The sequence below is a fragment of the Trematomus bernacchii genome, unplaced genomic scaffold, assembly GCF_902827165.1.
Source record: "Trematomus bernacchii unplaced genomic scaffold, fTreBer1.1, whole genome shotgun sequence".
Taxonomy (NCBI): Eukaryota; Metazoa; Chordata; class Actinopteri; order Perciformes; family Nototheniidae; genus Trematomus; species Trematomus bernacchii.
In genome coordinates, this window is record NW_022987608.1 from 4,379,576 (window position 1) to 4,393,714 (window position 14,139).

The window sequence follows — 14,139 nt, forward strand, 5'->3', positions numbered from 1 at the left end:
TAAGTCATTTGTATATTCATTATTATCATTAAGGGTATCGTAGTTTAAGAAGAGTTCTTTTGCTTTCTATGATTTTTAAAGCTACAGTTAAATGAGTTTAGTGTGCTGGCCTTTTCCCAACCAAGTCATCTTCCATCTCTTCTACAACCCAGTGACATATAGCATGCATCATTTTTAAGCTAAATGTACCAGAACCAGATGTATACATAAATGCTGAATGTCCCCTTTCCTCTCCTGGAACAGAAGGAGTAATGGGATGAGAGATAAAACATTCAGTAGCATCCCGGTTCCCACCATCGTGCCCTGCTTTTCAGGAGGCCTGCTTGCTGTGGCTCGCAGTGGGTTCGACATTGAAATGTCAAAGCCATTATCTTAAAATTACAAGGGCTGAGGATGTGTTTAGTGGCTGTTTACCCGTGCCACGCTCCCTACTATGCAAACATTAGGTGGAGGCTGCCAAAAATCTGCCTGCTCTAAGGCTTCTGCTTCAACATAGCACTTTCTCTGAAACCCATATGGTCTCGCATTCATATCACATAGTTTGAATTAGACCCGGACCATGTACATGCTTGTTTTTTGCAATTTGTGCCAAGCTAACTAGCTGCTGGCTACACATTTACCATAAACACATTAGCGTCTGAATGCTAATTAACTCTATTAATCTAATCTCTAACTAACTATCTATTGGCAAGAAAGCCAATAAGCATGTTCTCCGAAAATCCTTTTGTAACATTGCTGGTGCACGTGAGCGTGATCAGGCTTTTCCAGCAGGAATCAAGAACGGCTTTAACTGGAGGGCAAAAGTTTTGATCCCCCCCCAACATTCACGGTCAGGATGAGCTGAAACGTATAGATTTAAATTCAAAGCAGAGATGTGAAGAGATTATTCATGGTACAATGATTGGACTTACTCTGGGCAAGGCTTTACGAGTAGATACAGAAGGGGGTGTAGGGAGAAGAGGAGCGTGTCTCAGTTATTATTACACTGATGCCGTCTTGTAAAGTGAAGGTCAAGATTATGGCAGGATCAAGGAATTAAGTGCATTGTGTGGGCAGACATCTCAGCCGCCTTGTCCTATTGTCATCTTAGCCCCATGAACACATAAAACCACTTTACTGTCTTAACTCGATGATAAAAAACACAGGTTAGTATAGATGCATGTAACATTGGACACAACATGTATAATATAAGGTGAGAATGCTATCTGTCAAGGTGTGTCACACGGTATGGATTGCTCATGTTAAACTCATCCTTAATCAAACTGTATTACCCTGGATCTTGGCTCTTGTAAGCAGCCAAATATACTTAGTATGATCCAGATGATGCAGATACGCTTGATTGAATTAAAAGTGGAAATGGGAGGCTAACAAGACTGTCAGCTCTGTGCGATCGGAAGTTCGGTAATTAGCTTTGTTGTCACAGTTAGGTTGAGATGAGACAGGGCTAGGCTGAGCTAGGCTAGTGAAACAGATGAGTTTCATTTTCTGACCGCCCCACACGTCAGAAAGTCAGCCAAATCTGGCTTCACACGCTTAAGGGACATGTCGGTTTTGTCACCTTGGAGTTGGATTTGGACGGCTGAAATGGAGTACTGATAACAGTTTAAATACGTAACACTGTGGAACCAAGTTATTTTGAATCTTACTAGTAGGAAGATTTCTTCCAAAAATATTTTAACAAGAAATGCTTGGGAGTAGTTTAATCATTATCTATTAAAATCCAACACATTCTAGATTAAAGGGGCCTATTATGCATTTGGAGTTTTCCCTTTTCCTGTAGTGTGTTATATAGGTTTTTGTCACCGGGAGTTTCTCTACCGCAACATAGTGACATCACTATTTAACACTTGTGCTTTTATTGGCTAGTGCTCAAACCCATTGTCATGATAGGCTAAGGGGCAGGACATCTTTAAAGGTGGGGTATGTCATTTTGGAGAAACCAGCTCAAGTACGCTAGAATTTGAAAATACACAACCGGAAAAAATCTGCCACTTCCTTACAGAGCCCCTCCTCCAACACACACGAACGCGCACATGACCAATGAGGGCACGAGATAAGTTTGTGCACAGATGGAAGGCTGACCGGCAGGTAGGCCATCCAATCATTTTAGCCGGGCTGGCTAAAATGATTGGTCGTACTTTTTACAGTACTACGGCTTCCACAGATGACATTTTTTTATGGATTTTTTGTCAAAGCACTTAAGATATTCATTGCTATTGGGATGTTAAGAGCATTCCATGGAATATAACGAAAAGTGTATCTGAAATAAATTACATACCCCACCTTTAAGCGGTTGTATAATCACAACAGAGCCGACCAGCTAACCAATCAGAGCAGGTTGTCTGGTTTCAGACAGAGGGTGAAAAGAGGTGCTGCAGCACAGGCAGTATGAGAAACAGTGGCGAGCCGTGAGCTTTATACCTAGGCCCTCTGACCCCCACCCCTTCCTTCGAAAAAAAGACGTTATTACGTCACAGCATATTCTTCAGCGGAATATCAAAACAACGGCCCAGGGTGCAAAACGCATCAATGACAGCGACCCTCTACCACACAAAACAACACCTGTGAACCCAATTTGTGTTTTTTGACATTGAAAAGGATATTGCATTGTGTTTGTTACTTTCATTGCAGTTGTATGTCTTAAGTGTAATTTGGCATGCTTTTATTTTGAAGGCGAGTTCACACTGTTGACAGGAAGTTGTTGTTGCTATGGAAACAAGAAAAGTTTCACAGCGGGCGGAACTCGTCATAAAGTCCGCGATAATAAAACCCACCCATTTAGAGGGAAGATATGATTGGTCAATTGTACTGTCATTTGACATTACTCTCTCGTTCAGTTACAATAGAGTGGCGAAGTCCCTCCCCTTCCGGTTGAGCCCCATGGGACCTTATTTCGGAAAAGTTATGCATTGAAGTCAATGGAGAGAGAAAGATTATCTTTCGATCCCGTTTGAATTGTGCCACGAATTACACATATGATGTTTGTCAATTTAAAAGATAATTTTGCAAGTCAAAAAAATTAAAATGTGTCGTAAAACTGTGAAGTAACACATTTGTTTGTGTGAAAGGCTCAATGAACTACATCTCTGGTCAACCACACACGTCACCAAGATGGCCGTCACTACTGTCTTATCAACAAACGATTGACTATCACCACAATGAAACACGTCCTGAAGAATGTCATGCAAAGCCTGCCTTCCTTTGATTCTCTCTGAACTGCCTGGTCGTTTTAATGTTTAATGTCAACCATTTGTGCAGATAGCATGAAGTAGAAAAGATCGCCGATGCTAACGTTAGCGTTAGCATTTCTCCCCCGGAATTAAATGGTGTATTATAGAATGATCACACCGGTGACAGTACTATTCAAAGGGTTCACGAAATATGACTACTACTCTTACTGTTTAACATTTTGGGTTACTTAATGTTACTTCATGTTAAGGCTAATAAAAATGACAAGGCTGTAATGCTAACTAACGTGCTAGCTACTAGCTAGGTAGCTAACTTGATCAAGCCACTCCTGGTCGTTTCATCAGACGGGAAGCAAAAGAACGAGCAAGACCCATTGCTGGTATAATAACAACCTGGTACTAAGCACACAGGCATCTTGTTAAAGTTATCTTATCTTAGCCAGCGCCATATAGATAGATTATATCTATATTGCGCTGATCTTAGGTATCTGAATGGTGGAGGTAAACAATTGTGACATCACTTACGCGACTCTGGGATTTGTACTCTTTCTAGTTACGTATTTTTCATAGTCTTATATTTCAACAGTTTTACGACAAACTGTGACTTTTTTGACATGGAAATTATTTTTTAAGATTGACAAACATCATATGTGTAATTCATGGCACAATTCAAACGGGATCGAAAGATAAGTTTTCTCTCCCCATTGACTTCAATGCATAACTTTTCCGGAATAAGGTCCCATACCCCGGAAGTAAGTGGGAGGGACTTCGCCACTCTATAGCGGGCCCTCTGTGAATCACAGAGAGGCCCGCTATAGTAACTGACATTCAAACAGAGACTGAACAGGCAGATTCGAAGGATTTATTTCTTTGGAAATGTCATTTTATTAAATCAAGTTTTTTTTCGGTAAAACTAATGAAAAATATAACAAAAATATTATTAAAAAAATATATATTTAAAAAAAATATATTTTTTTTTAATGTTTTTAAATATTATTTTTTGGAATATCTTAGGCCCTCACAGAGGGCCTAGAGGGCCCTGACGGCTCGCCACTGATGAGAAAAATAAAGAGCTTTTTGAACATTAAAGCATGGAGACATGTCACAGTAGAGGCACAAAATACAAATATGAACCTAGAAATTAGCATAAAAGAGCCCCCTTCAATATGAGATTAACTCATTAGCATATTATGACTAAAACACAAGTTTCCTTTTTGTTTTAGGAAGTGTGTGCACAAGCTAACAAGCTAAAGCACTATTTTCAGTTTATATGCTAGGCTAGGCTAACTAGCTATAACCTGCAGCTACACATCCACTGAGCAGATCTTCTTAACTAATTATTTTCTTAGAATTCATTCTACGTTTTAAATCCTAATTGCTAATGATTGTAGACAAAAATGTGTAATGATAAAATAAAGTCTACATCCTGTGCGTTATGAAGCATATAGCTGGATTGTGTTATACTGCAGTGGATTTTTCAGTTCTGTGCAATGTTTGAATGTCCTTATGAAACCCTTCATTGAGCAGAATTTGAAGTCAGACAGAAAGCTAGCCCAGCTCCCTGTGCTGTCTCCCTATGGACTCCCATCCTGCCATGAAATTCTCTTTTCAACTTATGCAGTGCTGATGCATGACTCACCTTAGCCTGCTCCTGCAACTTCAGCCCCTCTGACTGCCGGTAAGTGGGTTATGGAGTCGCACTGGGGGTCTCTTCTCAACCATGACATAACAACGCACTCAGGCACTGACTGGAGACATAGCTGTTTACTGCGTGTACCAAACAGTCAGCTGTCTTAAGTGTGGCTCAGGCATCGAGAAAGGTTGGCTTGAAGGGGGATTAAGGGATGGCTGTTTCACAAGATGATGGATTTACGAGGTATTTTGCTCTCCTTCATGTTTATCAGGGGTTGTGTTTACATCCGTAGCAATTGTTTGTCTTGTACAGGTGTCCTTGTGAGTGTGCCGCCTCATATCCATTCACTGCAAGCCTGAAAATGTACACCATGACGGTTCCCTAGAGGTGGAGAAAATCCTACAGGACATTCAAATGGAATTTATACTATGAATAATAAGGGTAGCCTTTTTTTTAAAAGAGCCAAAGCCAATCAGAACCATAAGTATGGCCAATGTTGACCAAGGCTTCATTATGTGTCCCTAACCCTCTGGTTGTGATTGTGTCGGAGTACGTGCGTGCAAGGACGTGCACGTGTTTCCCTCTCTTTTGCTTTGTGCGTAGTGTCAGCAGAACCCCGGGGGGTCCAGCAGAAGCTCGTTTGATTGCAGCCTCACAGCTGGCTCACGATGTAAGGCAGCCGGCTCCCAGTGAAATTAAGAAAGGGAGAGAAAGTGAGGGGGGAATTGAGGAAGGGAGAGGAAAGGTGACCTGATAAATAGTGGAGAAAAGGGACAACTTTTATTGTAAACCCTAAAAAAGATGCGAGAAAATTAGGAGGTTAGAACAGAGATGAGGAATGATGGATAGATGGAGGCGGGCAGGTGTGCTGTGTATCAGAGTGAAGCAGGGGGGGAGGAAAGAGTACACCTGTCCTTCAGTGATCAAACACACTCTGGCACTCAGGGACTCTCAGATATATTCCTGCACACACTCAACACATTAGTACAGATACAGTATATGCTGCGAGAACAACTATAGTCCACACAGATGGTATTTCCTGTTTTACTGTGGGGTTGAAAGGCAGGCTGAGGCCCTCGCTCAGTTTGACTGCTGTGGTCGGAGCATCATGCTGTTGGGCAATTGGGCAACGGCATGGAATAGCCTAATTCTGAAGCAGATGACTGGATGTCCACACCAGAGGGAAATGGAGACGGAGAGGACAATGAGAATTGTTAGTGTTGGTATAAACAATGAATTGCTGATGAGGAAATTCTCTGATATAGACGCAAGTAAACAAACAATCCCATTGAGGACTGATGTCATCTACCGTGGCATGCAGTGTGGGAACATTCCAGACTGTTTTGGCTGGAGTGCGACTACTCGGAGAGAGAAATTCACAGAGAAAAAGGAGACTTAGAGAAAGGGGGTTTCAAGAGGCGGAGCGGCAAGAGAGAGGAGCCGGCGGTGAGGAAGAGGAAGCAAGACAAAGAGACAGATGAGAGGGGAAACAGGGAGAAAAGCAGACTGTGTTCTCTGGCTGTCAGGTGATTGTTAGGGGGCGAAGAACAACCTGTTGCTAACATTTCACATCCTGCTGTTCAATTTGGACGAAAAAGGCTTTCTTGCACATGCATTTGTATGCGTACATTGTTACATGCAAACTTGAACCTGTGCCAGATTCTGCATGTTTATTTAAATCAGAAAAGGATCATTTCCTTATCGTCAGGATCTTTAATAATAAGTAATGTGGTATATTTGCATGTCAAATCAAACTAGTATATTAACTTTTGGGTGTCAGGGTGACCTAGTACTTAAAATGAGACACATATTTAGTTTTGTGTCAGTGACATTTTTGCCTTCGTGTGTGATTCTAGCAGATAATCGGATATTAACGTTGGCATTGAAGGATCTCAGGTTTTACCTCAGGGACGCTAGCTGTTTCTCTGTGCTTCCAATCTTTAGCTAGCTAGCCAAACATTTCATTGCTCTAACTTAATATATCAACTGTATACATTTAAGTCTGATTATATAAGTTGTGATTAGTACAAAAATATTGAAAATGTAATTGTTGGGTGTGAAGTTATCCTGGGGTTCTGCCCGATTTGACTCACTTTTGTTAGCAGGTGCTTTTCGGTTTCGATAAACACTGCTACCCCCTCACTGTAGACGGTCTTCTCAGCTAATCGTCTTTGTGTTATACTGTTGTGATATCATCCCCTCAGGACACAATCCTTTTTTATCAGAAACATTAACAGGTACTATCCACAACACTTGCTAACGGGAAAACCAAAAAAGAGCGAGTCCAGTCCAGACATGCTGTAACATGCAGTTTGAATGCTACCTTTGGAAAGAAATGAGCTAACCAGACTTCTGTAAACAGTTGTTCATCTTAGCTTGAAGCTAGCAATTTAAGGCAACGTAAGCCGCTACTAGCATAACCCCCAAATGACAAAATGACACTGGTATCAAACTTCCAGCTATAAAATAAGACTTATTTAACCCTGATCTTCGCCTTCTTCCACATCAGATGAATAACCTCTTTGCATTTGAATAGTCACTACCGACCTTAGAATTACCTCCAAATGACGGACCTTATATTGTGACTGCTTAAGAATTGAAGTGTTCTTGAATAACCATCTCAGAATAATAGGCATGTCTCGATATCACATGTGGAAAGGGAAATTAACCAAAGCTCCTGCATTAATTGCCAACCTGATCATCATGAATGAAGCATGAGCCCAGTCAACCTGTCTCGTCACCTGAAGGGCTCATTGGATTTTAATGTACGAAATGTGCTTTACAAATTAAGTTTGTCTGAATAATGGAATAATTTCTTATTCAAAACACCGGGGAAGATTAAAACCTCTCTGAAGCAGCCCTTGTGGCAGCGCTGTAATGACGCCTTCAAGGACACCGTCAGGTCCAAACTGTTAAGCGAACAGTTTATTTTTTATTATTTTCTTGACGGGTCTCTTTGATTACCTTCTTCCTTGACCGTTAATCTGCTGCTGGCCTTCCTGTCCTCCTCCACATATAATACTGCATCACCTCCAGTTGCTAAGCTGCGTTTTCAGGTTGAGCTGTTTTAACATCCGGCCGTTGATCATATTCAGTTTAATTACTTCTGCGTGTACCGGAGGAGTATTCGAAGTTATGACCTGATGCATATTCAATAAATTGACTGAAACAGCAAATGGAAATTCGTATAATGCCTGTTCATCTGTGAATTTATGCAAAAATGACCTTCCAATCTCATCTTTCTCAATTGCAGGTAACAGAAAACAGCAATCTTATTGATATTAGCTGAAGAAAGCCTTATGCATGCCGACGGCTGCTTCATATACTTGTCCTTAAAGAAACTATGAATAATTTAAATCTCTGCTAGAGGTATATACAGTAGCTTTTACATTTTTAATACCACTTATAATCTCAAAGGAGTCCTGGAAAGTCATGTTTCATGCACGTCCCTGCTTTTTTTTTTAACCAACCCTGGAATGACATATGTTCTAGAATAATGCAAAACGGGAAACAAAGGAAACATTACAGGATCCGACCACCAGTTGAGTGATTCAGATATGTCTTAGCTTCTTGCACCACAGAATGGAAAACAAAGAGTTACATCTCCCGAGGGCAACAAATGTCTCTGAGCAGTTGTTTTCTGAATGTACAGTAGTCTGTATTTCTTTTTAATGTGAAGGGCAAGAGGCTTGGCTGACAGAAAAATGACAATAAAGTGTACCTCGCTTGACACAAATCCAGAATTTATGTTTCCAATATGGTTGCATTTTTTCCCCACCCTGCTCAACTTGTCTCGATTTGTATGGCTTGGCTTTTAATGTCTACCGAGATAAGGCAGACATATTTTTTATTGTTGTTTCCAATCCGCAGAAGATCGATGAAATTCCGGTTCTGACCTGCGGAGAGAAATGGCTGCTCGGGCCGCTCAATGTTTTCTTTATTTACTCATCAATGATGTTTACCAGCAGCTACTGTAAGAGATTGAAGTTGCTACATCAGGGACTGACTTTTATTACCCGGGGGTCCTTTTGCATTCCTGGCTGTCCACTGCGAAAAAGCTTTCTATTGATTGTCTCAGAGCAGGTAGGGGAATTGGAAACATGCATCGGCTCTGAAAAGACACGGCTGTGTTAGTTTTCTCTGTGGGATGCATCAACCTCTAAACTGGGTGTTAACAACAACCTAAATGACCAATGTTTTCTTCCTCTTTTGTTCTTGGTGTCGCACTCCTTTGTGTGTCTGGCTGTGAAATTCCAGCTGTGCACACCATGCTCTGTAGGTATGTTTCCGTGTGTGCACGCACAGGCAGTAGTTATATTTTGCACACATGCACAAGCTCACCTCTTCTATACACTTGAACTGTGTGCACATTTATTGGCTTGTGGTGCATTACGGAGAATTAACGGACTGAATAAGTTAAGCTCTCGCTGAGCTAATTAAAACAGCTTGCTCTCGCAGTGATGGCAGGGCTGTAATTAATTTCTGAATGGACACATTTTGGACACGAGGATGTTCTGAGGACTACCAATGTCAAAACATCCTGTGTTTCGCTAAAGGTACCATTCTTAAAAGGGATTAATAAATGTTGAACCGGAACATAAATTAATTTCCAAGTCACTGCAGGCTCACTGTTTATCGTCCTTTTGCTCAAAGAGATTTGCTTGCTAATGACTGATGAACAGATTTCCTTAATTCAAAGGCAGGAAATATGAAATATCTCTCACAGCCATCTTCGTTGACATTCTTTAAAGGCCTGTAAACATATTGCTCACAGTGGTAGTTAATTAATTCAGAGGGTATATCATATTCCTGTATAATATGGTCAGGAGGAAAGATGTTGCCAACAAGTCGTCCTTGCCAGCAGCCTTATCATCATTCAATAATGATTTTAGACGACCCATGTGGTGCCGACTGAACGGCCTCACTCGCAGAATACAAAAATGCGTATCCACCCATGGCTGCCAAGTGGTGTGTGTGTGTGTGTACGTTAGCATGTATGCCACACGTGGCAGGTAATCTAAGAAAACGCTTGACCCAGAAAGCAGTACATGGACTGCGAGTCAGTACCCTGTCGAGCTCTCCACCCCTCCATTCATTTCCATCAAGACCTATAATAATGCTTGTACTCCCGGCTGAAATTGCTTTCTGCCTTTCGGGTCAGTACGACTGGACTGAGGGATGGGGGAGGGTGTTGTTTCTGTGTAAGTGTTTCCCGCTTCTTCTTTTCGAGGTGGTTAGCAACCGGGGCTTGTGGTCAGTCACCATGCTACGGTCATATTAGTGAGGTGATTTATACGTGTTGGATATCCCAGGCAGTGGTTGTAATGGAGGTTTACGACAGAATGATAGAGTGGCCTCCTGTTGGACTGCGTTTCTTTCTGATACTTTGCCAAGCATTGAATTTATCAGCAGCCCTGTGATGTGATAATGCATTCTGACGCATTTATTTATTTTCCATTGGGGTGCTTTTCATTCTGAGCAACAGCATGAAATAGCAAACTCTATTTCTCTCTTTCTATCTGGGTAGCCAAACAGTTGTGTTTAGATATGGAAGGGAGAAAAGTGAACCCTGTGTTTGCTGCGAGAAACAAGAAGTGATTCAGTTTCTATGGCAGCCATGATTTGAAAAAACAGACAAAACATTTAGTTGGGCAAAAAGTCCACTGTGGCTAATTTGCACGCAAAACCTGCATGCAGTGTGATTGGTCGCAACATAATTGGTAGCCTTCCTTTGACAGCGTGCTGATTGACCCGCCGTGACATTTTCGGCCATGTCGCATCGGCTTGTCTGGGTTCTGCTCGAGAAATCGCAACCAATCATGCCGAGTTATGCAGAGAGCTCTTAGAAATGTGAAGAGCTGAAACTGTAGGGGAGGCAGCTCGGGAATCAGTTGAATCCCAATTGTGAAAACTTTGAAATATTCTCCCTCAGAGTTTACACTCGAGGCCTGACTGCATTGATTTTTCCAAAAGAGCTCACTGATGGAAGCATTACACTTAGAGTTTGTTCTCACACTCATGGTGCATTTTGATCACCGCTAAAGGCCCTGACACACCAGGCAGTCACCAGAGAACTCGCCGACACCCGACACCGACAGTTCCATCGACGAGTTCTCCTGCGTATTGGCCGTGTGTCGCACTGGAAATCACCGCAAAGACTTCAGCCGAGCATGTACGAACTGCGCATGCGTGAGTGGCAATAACTCTCCTTACCAGCAGGCGGCGGTAGTGTGTATTCGTCATTCAAAATAGGCAACAACCGGAAGACAGAGAAGAAGAACAGACTGATATAAACAAATAAATAGCATGTGCGTTCCATTTTCACTCTCGTCCATCGAAAACATGTTTTAGAATATAAAAATACATGAATGATGAAATGAGCACATAAAGTGCAGACATACTATAAAATCACAGTTAATAGACCTGCATCTGATGATCGCAGTGTTCTGGCGGGTGTGTAGTTTATTGAGTCAGCAATGTAATAATGGCCACTTCTTGCTAAATTTACGATGAGATGAAAAACCGGACTTGACCAAACAAATCACGGAGCTCTCAGCAGAGGACAGCCGGGGACGCTCCCGCCGATATCAGAGATGTCCCTGCTATGTGTGGGAGGTAAGAGAGGACATTTAAGGGCTATGTTTGATGTCTTTAAGTATCACCTGCTGGTGTTTAGCTGCTGTCTTGTGCCTTAAATCGTTTGTTTACGTCCCTCACTTCCGTTTCGCTTCTCATTTGCTAGCTGAACAGCTGATCAGAGTGGTTTCTTGGCCCGATAGCTTGTGTCCGACACCCGGCCGATTCAACATGTTGAATCGGCCGGGTGTCGATCGTGAAAGGCCAAATAAGGCGTGTCACGGCCGAGGGTTCGGGACACACCAAATTGACTTTGGGCGACAAGGAACCCGTTTTCGCCCAACAACGCAAGACGGCCGATATCGGCCTGGTGTGTAGGGGCCTTTAGGGCGAGTGTTAAAATGGGTGATTAAGCAGGAGCTGATTGTCCTCTCCATTTTTGAAATATGTAAAGAGAAGCTATATGCTGCCTGTATCAGCTCCAATAACAGCATTGTCATCTACATCTTTTTCACTATTAGGAGAGAACCGCCCTTACTCTGCCAATTCAGTGTTAATGACGGGCCACTGCTCATATACCAAATGCTTTTTGTTTTAAAGGAATAGATTTGGGAAATGTGTTTGTTCTTTTTATTGCCGAAAGATCTGTAGATTAAATATTATTGCTAAATATTAATCTAAAGCCAGTAGACAGTTGGCTTAGCCTACTTAGCTTAGCATAAAGACTCGAAACAAGGGGATAAGCTAGTCTGGCTAAACTATCGTTTTTTTTCAATCCAGTTTAGATTTGACAACGCCTACTTCTGGATAACTAAAGCATCAATAGAGTCATTACTTTTCCAACATTCTGAGAGTATATTTAATATTCCGCCTGCCCAGGACTGGGTTGGAAAAACCGTAAGCCTTGCTCTCTCCTAAGGTAAACAACAACAAAAATCCACCTTCTGGCGTGTCTAATGCTCAATAATTAATACCTTAAATCCCTTTTGTTAATTACAAAAAGTGTAAAACCCACAAAATGAGCTTTATGGGGCCAGACTGTTTCATTTTTTTGTGAGCTATTTATTATCTATTTAACAGACTCCATTTCCCACACACAATGTACATTAAAGACTGTTTTATTGGCTAAGTTTGCAAGTTGGCAGATCAAAATTGAACAAAGGTTGACAAGTCTGCTGAGCTCGCACTTATTCTCAAATATATCAGTCACACACAGGCTCGTGTTGAGGTGAAATAAGGACACGGAGAATATCTACAGAGACTGGTGTGACTTTCCCCTCACAGGTGCAAAACATCAGCAGTAGGTGCCAATCAGCATGCACAGCGTCCTGAAAGGGGGTCAAATCAGGCAAAGTGAGTGGAAACACCTGTGTTGGGATTCATGACTGAAGAAAAATCCACCAAAAAGCTCGGTCATGTGATTCATCCTTCTCTACCACCACATCTCTATCTATCCACAGTACATCACTAACACTTCTCCAGACTTGACTTTGCTATTTTTCACCTGCCCACAGACTGGTCTCAGTGTGTTTCCATCTCCCGCTCCGTCACCTGTCTGCACACCTGCTCCCCATTAATCACCAGCCAGCCACAGTTCATATATATAAATATATATATACTCCCCAAGACAAGACAAGCCAACCCAGTCCGTTCTGTTGCATTGAAGCGTTTGTTAGATGGAGAGGACATTTGTTCCTTTTAAAAAATGAATTACCCCCTGTCTGATTGTTGCATTTCATTTCAATTGTTCAAGACCAAATCTAAGATTGCCATTTGAGGTCTTAGAGAGGAAGTTTCTACCATTAAACCCTCATTGCATTTCAACAGGAGTTACTTTGACTTTGTTATTTTCTCCATTTGGCTTGTGAAATAAGAAATTACACAACCGAACAAACTAGGCTCATGACTTTAAAGGTGTTTTATACAGAACTCAAAACACTACAGTTATTCTCATTTGCTTGACTGCAATCTTTCATTCAGAGATGACATTTTCAATTTTCTGCAAATAACTGCTAATAATAACACATTTTTCCAAAATGCTCTTCCAATTCACAAAACATGAAAATGTGCAACAAAAGCTTGGATTTTAACTAAATGTGATTTCATATGAAAATGTTCTTTTTATCAATCATTACAAAATTGTAAAAATACGGCTATCAATACAAACCGGTTAAATTATTATGTTATGCCTTTACCAATAAGGGCAAACCAGCACAACACAGCATACAATGTATTATTGTACCCAAATAGGATCTTACAGAAACCCTGTTGTATTCTGCACCAGAACATTTTGTACTCTTTGAAACAAAAGTCCTCATTTCCACTCGTTGACATTTAAGATCAACAATAAGCACTTAGACTTGGAATTGGAACATGCAGTATGGTACAACTCTTGTGCTGTTTTTTTTTGTAGGAAATAAATACATACATCCTTTAACCTAAACTCAGAAATACTAAGAAAAATACAGGACAGTAGTATTTTATAAAGTTTTGGGTCTTTCCCACTCTCCTAGAACTTGGGATAACTCTGGGTTCGACTATTAGTACATTTTGAAAGTTTGAGGACCTAATCATAAAAAAAGGGCTATTTTAAGTGTTCAATGGTAGTTGATTACCCTCAAAAACATCTCCTGATTTACAAAGATCTCATCCCCTAATGTCAGTCAGCGGGTTAAAGTATTTTTAAAGGAAACGAAGGACCGGAATTCCATGGTTTTACCACCTTGTCAAAATGGCTTCAAA